The 13,041-nt window shown below is 45.0% G+C and overlaps 1 long non-coding RNA gene across 1 annotated transcript; it reads right to left on the minus strand.

Annotated features, from left to right (window-relative positions):
• Nucleotides 1-4,957: 4,957 nt before the first annotated feature.
• Nucleotides 4,958-9,863, minus strand: LOC109283130 (uncharacterized). Its single transcript, XR_002090197.2, has 3 exons — nucleotides 9,390-9,863; nucleotides 9,105-9,259; nucleotides 4,958-7,120 (listed from the first exon to the last, which is right to left on the minus strand). It is a non-coding gene; the product is annotated as an uncharacterized LOC109283130 (long non-coding RNA).
• Nucleotides 9,864-13,041: the final 3,178 nt, after the last annotated feature.

A 13,041-nucleotide genomic window follows, 5' to 3' on the forward strand; every position in this document is an offset into this window, starting at 1 on the left:
TACAATCAGCAATTGGGAGTCTAGGCTTCCTTCTGCCCCCTCAGTGCGTCCCATTAGCTATGGCAGAGTATCAATAACATTTATTTATTGCGCATTTAAAATGTATTAAGTGCTGCACACAGCCAAGTAAAAACTTCTTTTCACCCTCCTTCCAAGAAGGGGAAGCAGGGCACCACTATGGGGACATAACTTAAACTGCTTGGGTGCCTTTTTAGAGAGATGCAATCCTGACTGTATTTCCTGAATTTCTTCCCCCCTAGTAAAATTCTTGGAAGGTGATTTACACTCACCCCAGTAGTATGCCATAAAGAAGCAATGAAATATGCCATGTCACAACTAAGCCATCATGGTACCTGGTGTTAAGGAGTCAAGTAACAGAAAATGAAAATGGACTTAAGTTCTGAATATTACAATATTTTGCTACATCCAAAAGAGGTATATTAGTAAGCATTTAAAACTAGGACCTCAGCTATGTGGGCAGTACATCCACTTTTCATTATTTTGGAACATGTTCTTTCTGTTTCGGTCTGAATGGCCAGAAATCTCCAGTTGTCTAGTTACATACACCATGCCATACGTAGGTAACTGAACAAAGGTGGCTTGGTTTGCAGAAGGATCTTATGAAATCTGGACAAATTCTTAATGACAAAAATAGTTATGGAATTGCTGCCCAAACAGTTATAGGTAATATCCTTTTACATTACTTTTAAAGGGGCTCTTTGAGTTGGAGAGAACCAAAAGTGAAGAGTTAGAAAAGCCATTACTTGAGAGATTGATTTCAGTTTTCTATGGTTTTATAAGCCTCATTATTAGTGCTCTCATTCTCCAGAAGGCCAAGTGATTATCTTTAATACAAGGGAGTCTGTCCAGGTGCAGCAGCAGCCAGGCAATAGCAGGGATCCACTAAGGATCTTTAAAAAGTCTTTATTCCAGTTCCTTCAAAATTGGTCCACCCAGAAATAAAACTCTCTCTCTCCCCCCCCCCCCCCCCCCCCCCCCCCTTTACTGTCCTGGTTTACAGCAATTTTATTTGCCAACACCGGCATTTTTCCTTATAGACTAGAATGAATTATTGCATTTCCCTCTGCAAACTGTAGCCTGCCATCTGCTCCTTAGTTTCTCTAGCTCTGGCTGAATTTACTTTTTTGTGAGGACCAATGGGCCTCGTATTGGAACAAAGACTAAATAGTATAGTGCAGTGGAAAACTGGCAGTGCTCTGGCCCTTCTGATCTGCAAAGTAAAGTATCAGTGCCTGCGATGGCTAACCACAGGTTTTACAATGATACTGCATAGAGATTGGAAGAAACTGGCAAACACACTACTAATGAGTAATCTAAGATCCATTTTCAAAAGTGAATTAGGGATTTAGTACATGAAATCTCACTGCGAGTCAGTGAGTATCTAAGGGCATGTCTACACCTCTGTTTTGGGGTGGGTTGAGGGCTCACCCTCAACAAACAAGAAATGGGTGGATTGATTCTTAGAAGAAGAGAAATAGGAACCTCAAACTGAGCTCTTCTGGGAACCGTGCCCATCACTTGTCTCCTTCTATCATCGACTCTGACTGCAGGCAGTATAGCCAGGACCTGTATGCAGAAGACCTCCCTGCACTTTTCCCTTCAGTGTTTGTGAGCAACCTGTGTGAGAAGAGCAGGTGAGCTAAAGCAGTTATGTCTTTAGCCCTGGTAAACAGGGGTGCTTCTGTGGCTACATAGGACTACTGCTAGGGGAAAGCTAATGGGTTAGTAATGGGGAATGTTGGCAGGTGGGTAGAAAATGGCACTCATGCATCTTTGAAAACAGTACCCTAAAATTCTTGGTTCTCCGTTCTTAGTTTTGGTTCTGGCTGCTTTACTGGCCCAAGTGAATAGTGTGGTGATCGCTGTTGAAGTTTGGAGATGCTCCCTTACTTAGACTACAGAGATTGTGAACTGGGAGACAGTCCTTCCGCTGAACTAGTTTAAGTCAGGCAAAGAGTGTGCAGGGGCTATGTTGTGCCACAGATAGTTTATTGTTAGTTCTTCTCATACATAGTATGCCTGTATTTATTGAACCCAGTAATCGTTACCTGGTGTTAGAAGTGGTGAATGAGAAACAAACTGAAAGCATTTGAAGTCCATACCAAAGCAGAATTTAGAAAATGGGGCAATGTAGCCATATGAAGGACAAAGGCCCTCTGTAAGTGACCTTCCAGCACAGTTATAGTATGAATAAAACTTTGCAACCTCCACTTGCCCTTCTGATGTCAGGCAATGTAACAGAGAACCAGAGGGTGTTCAGACAAAGGTTTGAGTGGCCTCTGAGTGCCCCCATAAGGGGCAAAAGACAACAATGACAAACAGTCATTCCATACGGAGGGGAAGGGCAGGAAGCGCTGGCTGTTTATAAAATCTTTACCTTTTTAGAAAGCCAAAATATGCAGTTAAAGGTTATACTGTCCAAATTTGATGAGTACTGCGTGCCAAACTAGAATGAGACCCTTAAAAGATTTTTTATGTGTGAACAGACAACAGGAGAAAAGTATAAATCAGTATGTTACTGAACTAAAGAGACTGAGTAAGAGCTGTACATTTGGGAATGAGTCAGAATCTTTGATTAGAGTTAGGATTATTTGTGGCACTGCAGACACTGCATTACAAGAAAGGAAAAGTCTCCCTTGTGCAAAAGCCTAAGAAGAGGCTGTCCAAACCTTCAGTGCAGCAGAAAATGTGAAGGCCCAAGCTGCAGAGCTGAATGCACCAAAAGTGGTTGTCTGTGCAGTAGGCATGCAAGAGTGTGGCCAGAAGAAGCCACCTCACAGAATGCAATTTTCCACTGACAAGGAGAACGCTAAGGGACAGAGAGCAAACAAATACATGTGTACCAAGTCTGAAAAGGCAACATGGCCCCAGACATTGTACTGCATCTGTTTTAACTGTAACAAGAGGAACCATTTTGCCAGGTGCTGCAGATCTCTATCTCAAAAACCTCAAGTGCATATATTGAGGATATTTTTTATAGATGCGGCTGAATCAAGCAAAATCAATGAGAAGGACTGGATTTTGCCAGTGAAAGCAGGAATGGTGGTTTCATTTAAATTGGCTATTGGAGCACAGGTTAATATTTTACCAGAGCATGAAAATTAAAATTGAGCCCACAAGTGAGTCCAACAAACATCAAAATAACTAGCTATTCAGAAGAAATATACAAGTGAAAGGAAGATGCATTGCTAGCAACTAATATAAAAACAGAGTATGCAAACTCATTATAGTATTCAAAGAGGTGACACCAATTTTGAGTCTGACTGTTTGTGAGAAACTGAACCTAGTTAAGTGTGTGCTTATAGTACAAGAAGGCACAATATTTGTGCCTCCTAATGATCCTCTTGGCCATCACAGCCCAAATTTGGACATTTTTTGGTTGCATTGAAGCCTCATTGTTCCAAAATGCAGAAAGCAAGCATGTCTTTGTAGGAAGAAATGTACCGACAGGCACAAATGCAAATACTATCATGCAGAAAGAGGAAACCAGCCTCAGCAGCTGTAGCTAACGAACGTGGTTGTGCTTTGTGCAGAAACATAGCTTCCAAAAGTGCAAGTCAGTTGGATCCCAGCAAAAGGACTCCAGTCTATCAAGACTTGGAGAAAAAGCTTCCCACCAAAAAGAAATCAGAAACTGAATCTGATACACTGTCAGTCTGAAAAGAAACCTCCTGAAAGACTCGCAGAGGCTTGCTAAAAACTGCAGGAAAGGAGGAACAGGAAAGCGAGTGGTAAGAGTAAAGTGCTAGTAACCTCTCCTTTGTAGATGGGTGTGAATTGATTTTGTAATGATTGTAAAAGAGAAGATGTGGCAATCAATTTTTAGTTTGGAGACAGTCCCCTACTTAAACTACAGAGGTTAGGGAATCGGGAAATAGTCCATTAGTTAAGCTAGAGCCAGACAAAGGCTCTGCAGAAGTTGCCTACTGCTCCACAAATAAAGTTTAGTGTTAGTTCTTCTCATTCCTAGTATACCTACTTTTTACTGAACCTGGTGGTCAATATAATTGGTAGAAGGTTTCCTCTGATACAAAGGAATTTTGAGTACTATAAAACCAGCCACCCATATGAAAGAAGGGACTGTTTAGCTGAGGCAGCCTGTGGCTGCAGCAGGGTTTGATTTCTGGCTAGTACAGGATCACAGAAGTAGAAATATGGGTTAGGTCTTAAGTGTGGAGCAGGTGAGGATTTAATTTAATAGAAGTTTTCTAGCACAATGCTTTGTTTTTGGACAGCCAGGGCCTAACTTAGTTTTTCACCTGTTTACTCTTATTATCTCTAGTAGAGTTACTCTCAGGCCTGAAGTCGGCTGCAAGTGACTGTTAGAGACAGCTGAAACAGCAAAGCAGTTCAGTGATACAATCCTTAAACCCCATTTATTTCTTGCAGTTACCTAGGCAACAATAATGGACATGGTCCTCCTCATAGGCCCTTTACACCACTCCAGCAGTGAATAGGGCTGTAAAGAAGCCTCTTGGGGATCTCCTTCAGTACAAGGGAAACATGTGGCTGTTATATGTATCTCTTCATTTCTCTCTTTACAATCCCTGGTGTAGAGCTGTGCCAAAGGGGAGCCCAGGGAGAAGGGACGTGTTGGAGGCAGGATGGGGAATGGCTGGACCTATGTTGCACTGGCTACTCTCCATATTACAAAAGCAATATGCATCTTGCTTTGTCCCCTGCACCGGTGCTTTTAGTGCTTTGCCACCTGAGAAGTGCCAGCCAACATCTGGCTTGTTCTTTAACAGCTTCTGTGATTTGAACTGTATTTTTACCTGGTGTACTTTTTTGTGTCTATAATCCAGTTGTACCTGGTTGTGTACTCCCTACTTCAACTGAAGAAAGATACTAGCAGGGTAGGTGTGCTGTGTGGGAAAACTGCTGGCAGCATGCAGTTTTCCCTTTCCCCTATAGAGAGACAGACCAACACACTCTATAACTTAACTGTATACAAGTTTATCAGTATTACAATATACATAAGAAAAAGATGAAAAGAATACACACACACACCATTTACAACAACAAGGATTATAGGCTATATTTACACAGTTCTACACCTCTCTCAGGATACAGTTAACTATTATAATAATATTCTAACCTAAGTTTCAACAAGTGTTTTATAACCTTAAACTCTATAAAAATTTAAATCTACTTAGGTATTAAATATAAATCTACAAATATATATCAAATACTTAGCCTCATAATATCAGATTAAGGATTTCAATATAACTCAATAATTTTAGACTTTATCAATTTATACTGATAAAACATGAAATATAAACCACGCAATACCCAGTGCCCAGTCACAAAATATAAGGTGCAACACCATTGAATATAATTAACTCTTCTAGGAACTCCAAGGCCCAGGCTATTGTGGAGCCTTGGCTGCATTCCTGTGGCTGTGGGGGGTGGGGAAGGGGTGGGGGGTGGGGGAGAGCTCCCCTGGTTCCCTTCTGACTTTCTCTAACCCAGCCAATATATCCTTTAACCCAAAATAAAAGTTCAAACTTGGGGAGCCCTATCCTTCTAGACTTCCCCTTCAGTGGTTGGCTTCCCTGGCCCAGGTGGATTCCCCTTCCCCTGTAGGAATCCCCTTCCCTGGGAACTCTCAACTCCAGGGAGCCAAGTGACAGGTCCTCATCTCTCTCCTAGCAAGTTTCCACCTCTCCTGCTGAGGCTCCAGGTGTTTCTGGCTCCCTCTTGGCCCACCGTCATCAGTGGCCCTATGGACCGTGGTGTGCACTGAGGGCTTTACTCTTCTGCTCGGGGTTGGGGCTGCGAGACACCTTGCAGGGTTTCAGGGTCTCGGTTTCAACCGGGGCCCTCCATACGAGGCTTCAGCTTTAGATGCCTGACCTCATGCCAGCGGGGAGGCAGGGGTGGTAGTCCCTAGCTGCCCCACATGGCTCCCAGGGCCTGGGTCTGCTTCCAGACCCTCTGTGCAGCACCACCTGCACCGAATCTTCCTGTCCTTGTGCCAGGGGTTGGAGACCCGAGCCACCTCATATAGCTCCAGGGCCTGGGTCCCACTTGGACCACGCCATGCACCAAGATTCTGTCCACTTACCAGGGGTTGGGGACCCGAGCTGCCTTGTGCAGCTCCCAGGAGCCTGGTCCTTCTTGGAACCACTGTGCAGTGTTGCCTGTACCGAGCCCCTGGACTCATACCAGGGGTTGTGCACTCGAGTGGCCTTGTGCGGCTCCCAGGGTCTCTGCTCCATGCACCGAACTGTGCACTGGTGCTGTGGGCCGCACCACTTGCCACTCCCATCTGGCGAGGAGGCCGCCTGGCTCCTCAGGGATACTGCTCTGCCCTGCTGGGCAGCTCTCCTCTTAGTCTTGCTCTCTTCTTCATCCTTTGAAGTGTGTCCATGTGCTAGGCATGCTGTTCTTTTATACCCTTCAGAGGCTTTGCCTCCCCCCCCCCGATTGCAAGAGGACCAATCAGGGTGAAGGAAAGTATAGCCCGCCCCCAGGTCCAGGCTCTTTGCCTTGCCCCAAGCAGGAGCAGGGCAGCCTCTCCTCCACCACCACCTGATTGGAGATAATGTCCCACCAATGGCTTGAAGCCCTTTCAAGCCAGCAAGCCAGGCTCCTACTGGCATGCCCGCCACATGCGATTAAACTTTTTGTGTTAGTGACTTTGCCTGTTACAGATTTGTGAGGGTTCATGTAGACTTTTCCTACTTTATAAGCTATCCATAGCCACAGCAAGCATTCTGGATGCATGGGTAGCTTTCTAAAAGAGCCAACTAGAAATCGCCCTTTAATAGATCTGCGCAGTTGTGCAAAGCAGTCCAGGTACTGGCCTCATATTTTGTGGAAAGCACATGTCCTTCTACTGTGACAACAAAGGGCAAGTTTGGTGTCCCTCATGTAGCAGTAGCGTGCCACTGAATCCAGTGCAACATTCAAGGCCTGGGCTTCCCTGGTTCAAGTTCTCAGCTATTGGAATGCTTCTGGAAGCAGTTTTTATCCCCATAGTTTTCAGAGCATTTTCAGCTGTTTTCAAAGTGTTCTTTCTTCTAGCTTCTTATTCAGAGGCCTGATCCAAAGTCTGTATAAAATACTGAGGCTCTTCCAGTTGGATGTTGGATCTCTGTGTTTGTGATTAGATTATACAGCATTTGATACAGTGTTACACAACTCTATTAAAACTCCCCAGCTGGACATTCACTAGACACTGGATTTGGATCCCACCCAGGCCCACGTGCTTCTAGCATTTTCTTGAGTAGGTTGCAGCAGTGGTTTTTTCCTTGGCCCCTCTGGTACACCTTGTCACAAACCCATCCATGGGTACCCCTGGAGCTCTGAGTTTCTTCCCACTGTCCTGCTGCCTGTCCCAAGGAACAGATCAGGGTTTGCCCTCGTATAACTCCTTATCCCCCCCAAGCCTCAGATCCACTGCCCTTAGACCAGACCTCACAGCAACAACAAGGAAATCTCTACCAGCTCCTGGTGGTTTCCATTTGGGTTGTGAAAGAAACGTTAGGTCCCCCTTTCTGTAGAATGTATATCACTCTCCCAGAGACCATACTTTACTTACCATAAGCAACTAGTAAGGTGACAAAACAACACAATGTTTAATATATAGGAGAAAAGAATCATACAAGAACAACTGACCTTAAAGTCTGAAGATAGAACAAAAAGGTCAGTAAAGTTTTGTACCCTCTCATCTGACTACTACCCAGTATGACTACTACTTTCAGAGACACCTGGCAGTATTTTCAGAAATCAGCCTTCCTGCTGATCCTGCCAGCCCTGACTCCTGCCTGACCCTGGCCAACTCACAGATAGCCCTCCAAATACCTTCAAGCCAGCCTCCCCTTCCCTGCCTCCTGCCCTATCAGCATTGTTCTAATTATTTATAAGTCTCAGAATCTTTTAGAAATGTCTCTCCCTAGGGCATCTGGCCTTCCTCTGGCTAATGGGCCATGTCTCTCAGACAGTGACAGATTAAGATTTCGTGAGGCCCTAGGCAAACAGAAAATTGGAGGCTCCCCATACCCTATCATAAGCACGAATGTTCAAGGGGAGGCATGGGGGTGCCCTGTGTGGCTGGGGAGGAGGGAGAGGCCCTGTGGCCATGGCTGGGGCAGGGGCTCACTGATGTCGTGGTGTTTGGTGGCTTGGGAGTAGCTGTCGTGGACCACATAGCTCTCCACCTGCAGCTCCATGGACCCATGAATGTCGGTGCTGTAGTAGGTCAGCCCAAGCCTGACCCTAATCTCAGAGACATTGGGCCTGCTGGGCACAGACAGTCATTGCTGGGGCCGCTGGTTCCCTGCCCAGCCCTGCCTGGAGAGCTGCATCCATCCACCCACCTGTGGAGCCTTGCTGGTGCTGGTGCTGCAAACAGTACACAGCCTGAGTACCCAGCACGAGGTGAAGACGCTGCCCCAGCCACAGGGCTGCCAGGTAGGGGTGTGTGCCAGGCAGTGCCACCAGGCCCCCAACCACGCACCAGTGCTGCAACTGGCAGCACAGGTAGCACTGCCTGCAGCCTGGGGTGGGGTCCTTACCAGCCCCTGCATGCATTGGCTCTGCTTTAGCCTCAGCCTGGTGTCTCATGTCCTCCAGTGCCATGGTGCCTGCAGCAAGGCAGCAGGTCACAGCTCGTCCCCTCTGAATTTTACCTACGGATTGGCAGGGGCCATGTGGGCCCATGTGTTAATCTGCCCCTGCTCTCAGATACCTTTGCTATTGCAGGGTTGATTTTTCCCATTACAAGCAAGCACTGCCTTTGGAACCCATCCCAATAGTGGCTCCCTCTGTTGGCTATTGCGAGTGGCAGTTCTCTGCCCTGAAACACTGACAAGAAGAGCTACTTACTTACTTAGCAGTTTCACTTACTACCTTTTCCTTAAGTACTCATCCTTCAGTTCCTTTGACTAAACCATTTCCAAAATCATAAACATATATCCAGACAGCATAATATAATCTACATAGTGATAAAAGCAACACAAATGGATACAGCACAACACTGACTTTTCAACAAGACCACACATGTTACATTAGTGTAACAAAAATGAGAAAATCTCTATGACACCCCATGATCTCCTCTGATGGGGTTTGTGACTTACCTCTTGGGCAAAGACTCTAGAAATGGAACTACGTGGCTCAACGCTTTAGCAGCCAGGACCAGCGCTGACTCTCAGATTCGCTAGTAGCTTAAGCACATCCTTTCTCAGAACTCCCACTTCGTGGGCACTCTGGATTTAGTTAATCTCTTCAAGGACTATTAAAAACAAACAGAACCACAGTCTTTAAGGGCTCCAAAACTCTTCACTTTAACTAGCACAGAAAGTACACAGATGTAGAAAAAACAATAAACCCCTGCATGCATTTTCATGCTGTAGGTTGCTTACCACTCTTAAGCATTCTTTGGGCTTCCATCAGAATCTTTTAAGGAATCTAAGATCCTCTGTTCTACACGTAGTTAGTTCTCTGAATCACAGTTATTTTTCCCCTTGCAGCTAGATTTCTTCTTGCTTGGTTGGTCCAGCAATTATAAAAGCATTCTCATTTGTTTCCAGTATTGTCAACCTCAACAGATCACAATCGTGAGTCAGACGGTCTCAAGAGATCAGATATTTCTTAAGCCTTGAGATTCATTTTAATCAAATCATGCTTTTTAAGGGTTTTTTAAAAATTCCTTTCTACGCCTGTGACAATATGCGTGCACATACTAATTTCAAGTTAAAAAGTCAGCCTCTGCTGGCCGCAGAAATAAACTCCTCTTCCTGACTGTTAAAATGGAGGCTCCGCACACCCCCTGCTCACATTCAAGATAGGAAACAGTTATTCCATTGTCTCTAGCTTGCCTTTCTCCTGTCCAGTGTCCCCACCTTTCCTATATGTTGCTTTCCTGTACAAGATCTCTGAAATGGGGCTGACAAATGAACAAAGAATGTCCAAATTACACCAGGAAGTCTCTCCATTTATCAAGCTTTCTAGTTATTTTTCAATAGAGATTCATAAAAGCTGCAAAGTTCTTTACAAGTAATATGTTTATTGCAGCAGCAACTATTTTCCTTACTTGAAAAGCCTTAACCTATACAGAAAGCGTTATAATTCTGTGGAGTAATTATATTTAGGATCTTTATTTTTAATATAACCAATTCTCATGTATAACACTGCTAATATTGTGCAGCACCCTGTGGCACCCCTAAAAGGATGTCACAACATCCCAGGTTGCCTGGTTGAGAATCAGCAGTCTTAGTCATTAAAATGAGTTTGTATTTTAATTATCTTTCCTTTTCACTGTCCTGGGACTTGTCTTCTTCTCTGGGGGTGCTTGTACACATGATGATGTCAAGATGTACACATGATGAAAATTTCCCTTTATGTGACTTAATGACGTCACACATTACACATATGAGAGTTTTGGGGGTTTAAAATGAGTTTGCATCATTGCAAAATAATTCCACCAGAGAAGGCGGTGGGGATGGTGCATGGGGTGCAGGGCCGCCTGGGTGGGATGCTATCTTCCCTGAGCCTGCCACCCCGTGCACCATCCCTGCCACCTTTTCCAGCTGCCAGCACACCCAGCTGCCCTCCTGCTGCCTCCCCACATTGCCTCAGGGGCAAGCCAGCCTGTTCCCAGGCAGCCCCAGGAGTCTTGCTAGCTGCAGGAGCCTGCTGAAAGAGGCAGTGGTGAGGGGCCCAATCCCTTTTTTCTGTGGAGCCTGCCTGCCTCTCTAGTGGCCAGGGGGCAAGCTGACAGATTCATGGCCCCCCAGCTGTGGGGGAGGTGGGTGGGCTCTGCCAAAAAAATAAAAAAGGCTCAGGCACCTCGCTACTTCTGCTTTCAGCAGGCGCCTGCAGCTGCCAGGACAACAACATGTATAAAGTGACAGAAAAATAAAATCCACCATTTTAATTAAAAACTCACCATTTCAATTTAGGGAGCATTGAATGCAACTCTAAGGACTAGAACCCTGTCATGTGTACAAGTGCCTGGGACCTCAACAGCACTTTATTGGCTGTTTTCTTGTCACCCCAGGATACAGGCTGAGTGGAAGGCAACAGGCAGAAGACAAAGTAGAGCGAGGAGTCCTAGAAAAGCTGCTCTTGGTCAAGAGAGAAAGAATCCCTGGCACAATAGAAGGCAGGGGATTTTTGCTCCAAAGTCTGTTACCAGACCTCTTGGACATCACTTTGTTCATGTTCCCAGCCCCAAATACTGTGGGAATGAAAGAGTCTCTTGCTTCATTGCAAGAGCTCTTCACCCAGGCACCATTACCCTGTGACTCAGGATCAGTGCATGAAAGTTGGCAATTCTGGTAGTTTTAGAGGGAAACCTCCTGCCTACAGATGAGTGTTCAGCTTCAGATCTTTCATCTGAATTCTGAATGCAAAAGTGTGCCCTTCCTACTGGCTGCCTCCTTCCGGTCAGCTGACCGGGTGCAGGTGCCAGCTAATTCCCTCATTAGCCTGCTGCCCAGGCAACCTGCAGGTGTGGAGCTCTGCCTCAGCTCCAGGCTCTCTAGCTAGGCTGTTCCTGTTGATAAAGGAGCAGGATTGCTTTAGCATCCTGTGACAGTCCTGGTCACGTTCACCCAAAAGCATTGGTGTCTACCTTGTATATCATAGTCTAGCTGGGAGAGCATTCATCCAGGAAGTGAGTCACTTGGCCCTCCTCAGCTTGAAGGGCTTCCAACTTGTATCTTTCAGTCCTCAGGTGAGTGCCCTGATCCACAGTCTGTAGAATAGCCTGGCACTGTGCGGATAGAGTAGAGTGTGGGAGTCTTTGGGTCAGAAAGACAGTAAGCCAGGGGCAGGCAATTGTTTTGGGCAGAGGGCCACTTACTGAGTTTTGGCACGCCATTGAGGGCCACATGACAGGCAGCCAGGGGCAGATAAACATTAATTTTCTAAATTTTTTAGGGGCCCCGTGGGCTGGACAGAATGGCCTGGAGGGCTGCATCTGGCCCCGGGCCACATTTTGCCCACCCCTGCGGTAAGCAGTCTCTGTAGCCTACTGATTAGGGCACTCGGCTGGAGTCAAGGGGAGGAGAGACCTACATTGCAGTCCCTGCTGTCAAGATTTTTTGTGGTTTTTCACAATGGCTTTCAATGTAATCATTTTGAAAACAGAAATCCAGATTTTGATGAAGTAACATGAAATGACTCAAAAGAAAGTAAAGATTTTGAAATTTTCTCATGTAATGTTTTTCAATTCACCAGAATTTTGCCGAAGTAAAAACTGGTGGGCGAGCAGAATTAAGTCCCATATTCATTACACACACAAATAGCTTTAAATGGTTTACATGTCTACTGTAACGGTTTGGACAGTTTGCTTGAAAATATAAAAAATGTTTTATTTTATGAAGAGATTGTGTACTTTATTTTGTTATTTCTTGAAGGGCAGTGTGTATGAATATGATTATTGTTATTTTCGTGGTACTTAGCAACATGCAATATGCTTTTAAACCATCTTTTGTCAGGGAGACACAGGAATGGGAAAGCAGGAAGCAGATGAGAGAGGTCATGAAGTGTGTGGATGAGATCTGCAAAGGAAAGATTAGAGTGCTCCAGAAAGGGATGGCTAAAATCAGCCCTTTTTATCAAAATCTTAATTTCTTTCTTAATTTTATTGATGCATGCAGCTGCTATCTAAATATTCTAATTCTGTTTACATTTTCTCTTATACTGACTCCCTAAGAGAGGCTGCACAGAGCTCTGTATAAGCTTAGCTGCAAAGTCTCCTGCAGCAGAGGACTTACCATATGCAAAAGAGGATTCTACTGGGATGTTTTTCAGAGAAACAGAATCATGACTCTCAGTAAAAGAAAGTTTCAATTAAACATCTTCCCCAAATCATGATGAGCAACCAGGATTGAGCATTCAATACAGTCTTAAAAGTGTGGAAAAAAGAGAGAACTCGTTACCTGCAGAATCATCTGGTTTTAATGACTTGTAATTGTGACCTGTAAGGTTAGCATTAAGGGGCTGTTTTCTCACTGTTCCTACTTCTGCTTTGTAATGATAGTGTTCTAGTGCTTTTAATGCATAGTA

This window comes from Alligator mississippiensis, chromosome 3 (assembly GCF_030867095.1).
Source record: "Alligator mississippiensis isolate rAllMis1 chromosome 3, rAllMis1, whole genome shotgun sequence".
Taxonomy (NCBI): Eukaryota; Metazoa; Chordata; order Crocodylia; family Alligatoridae; genus Alligator; species Alligator mississippiensis.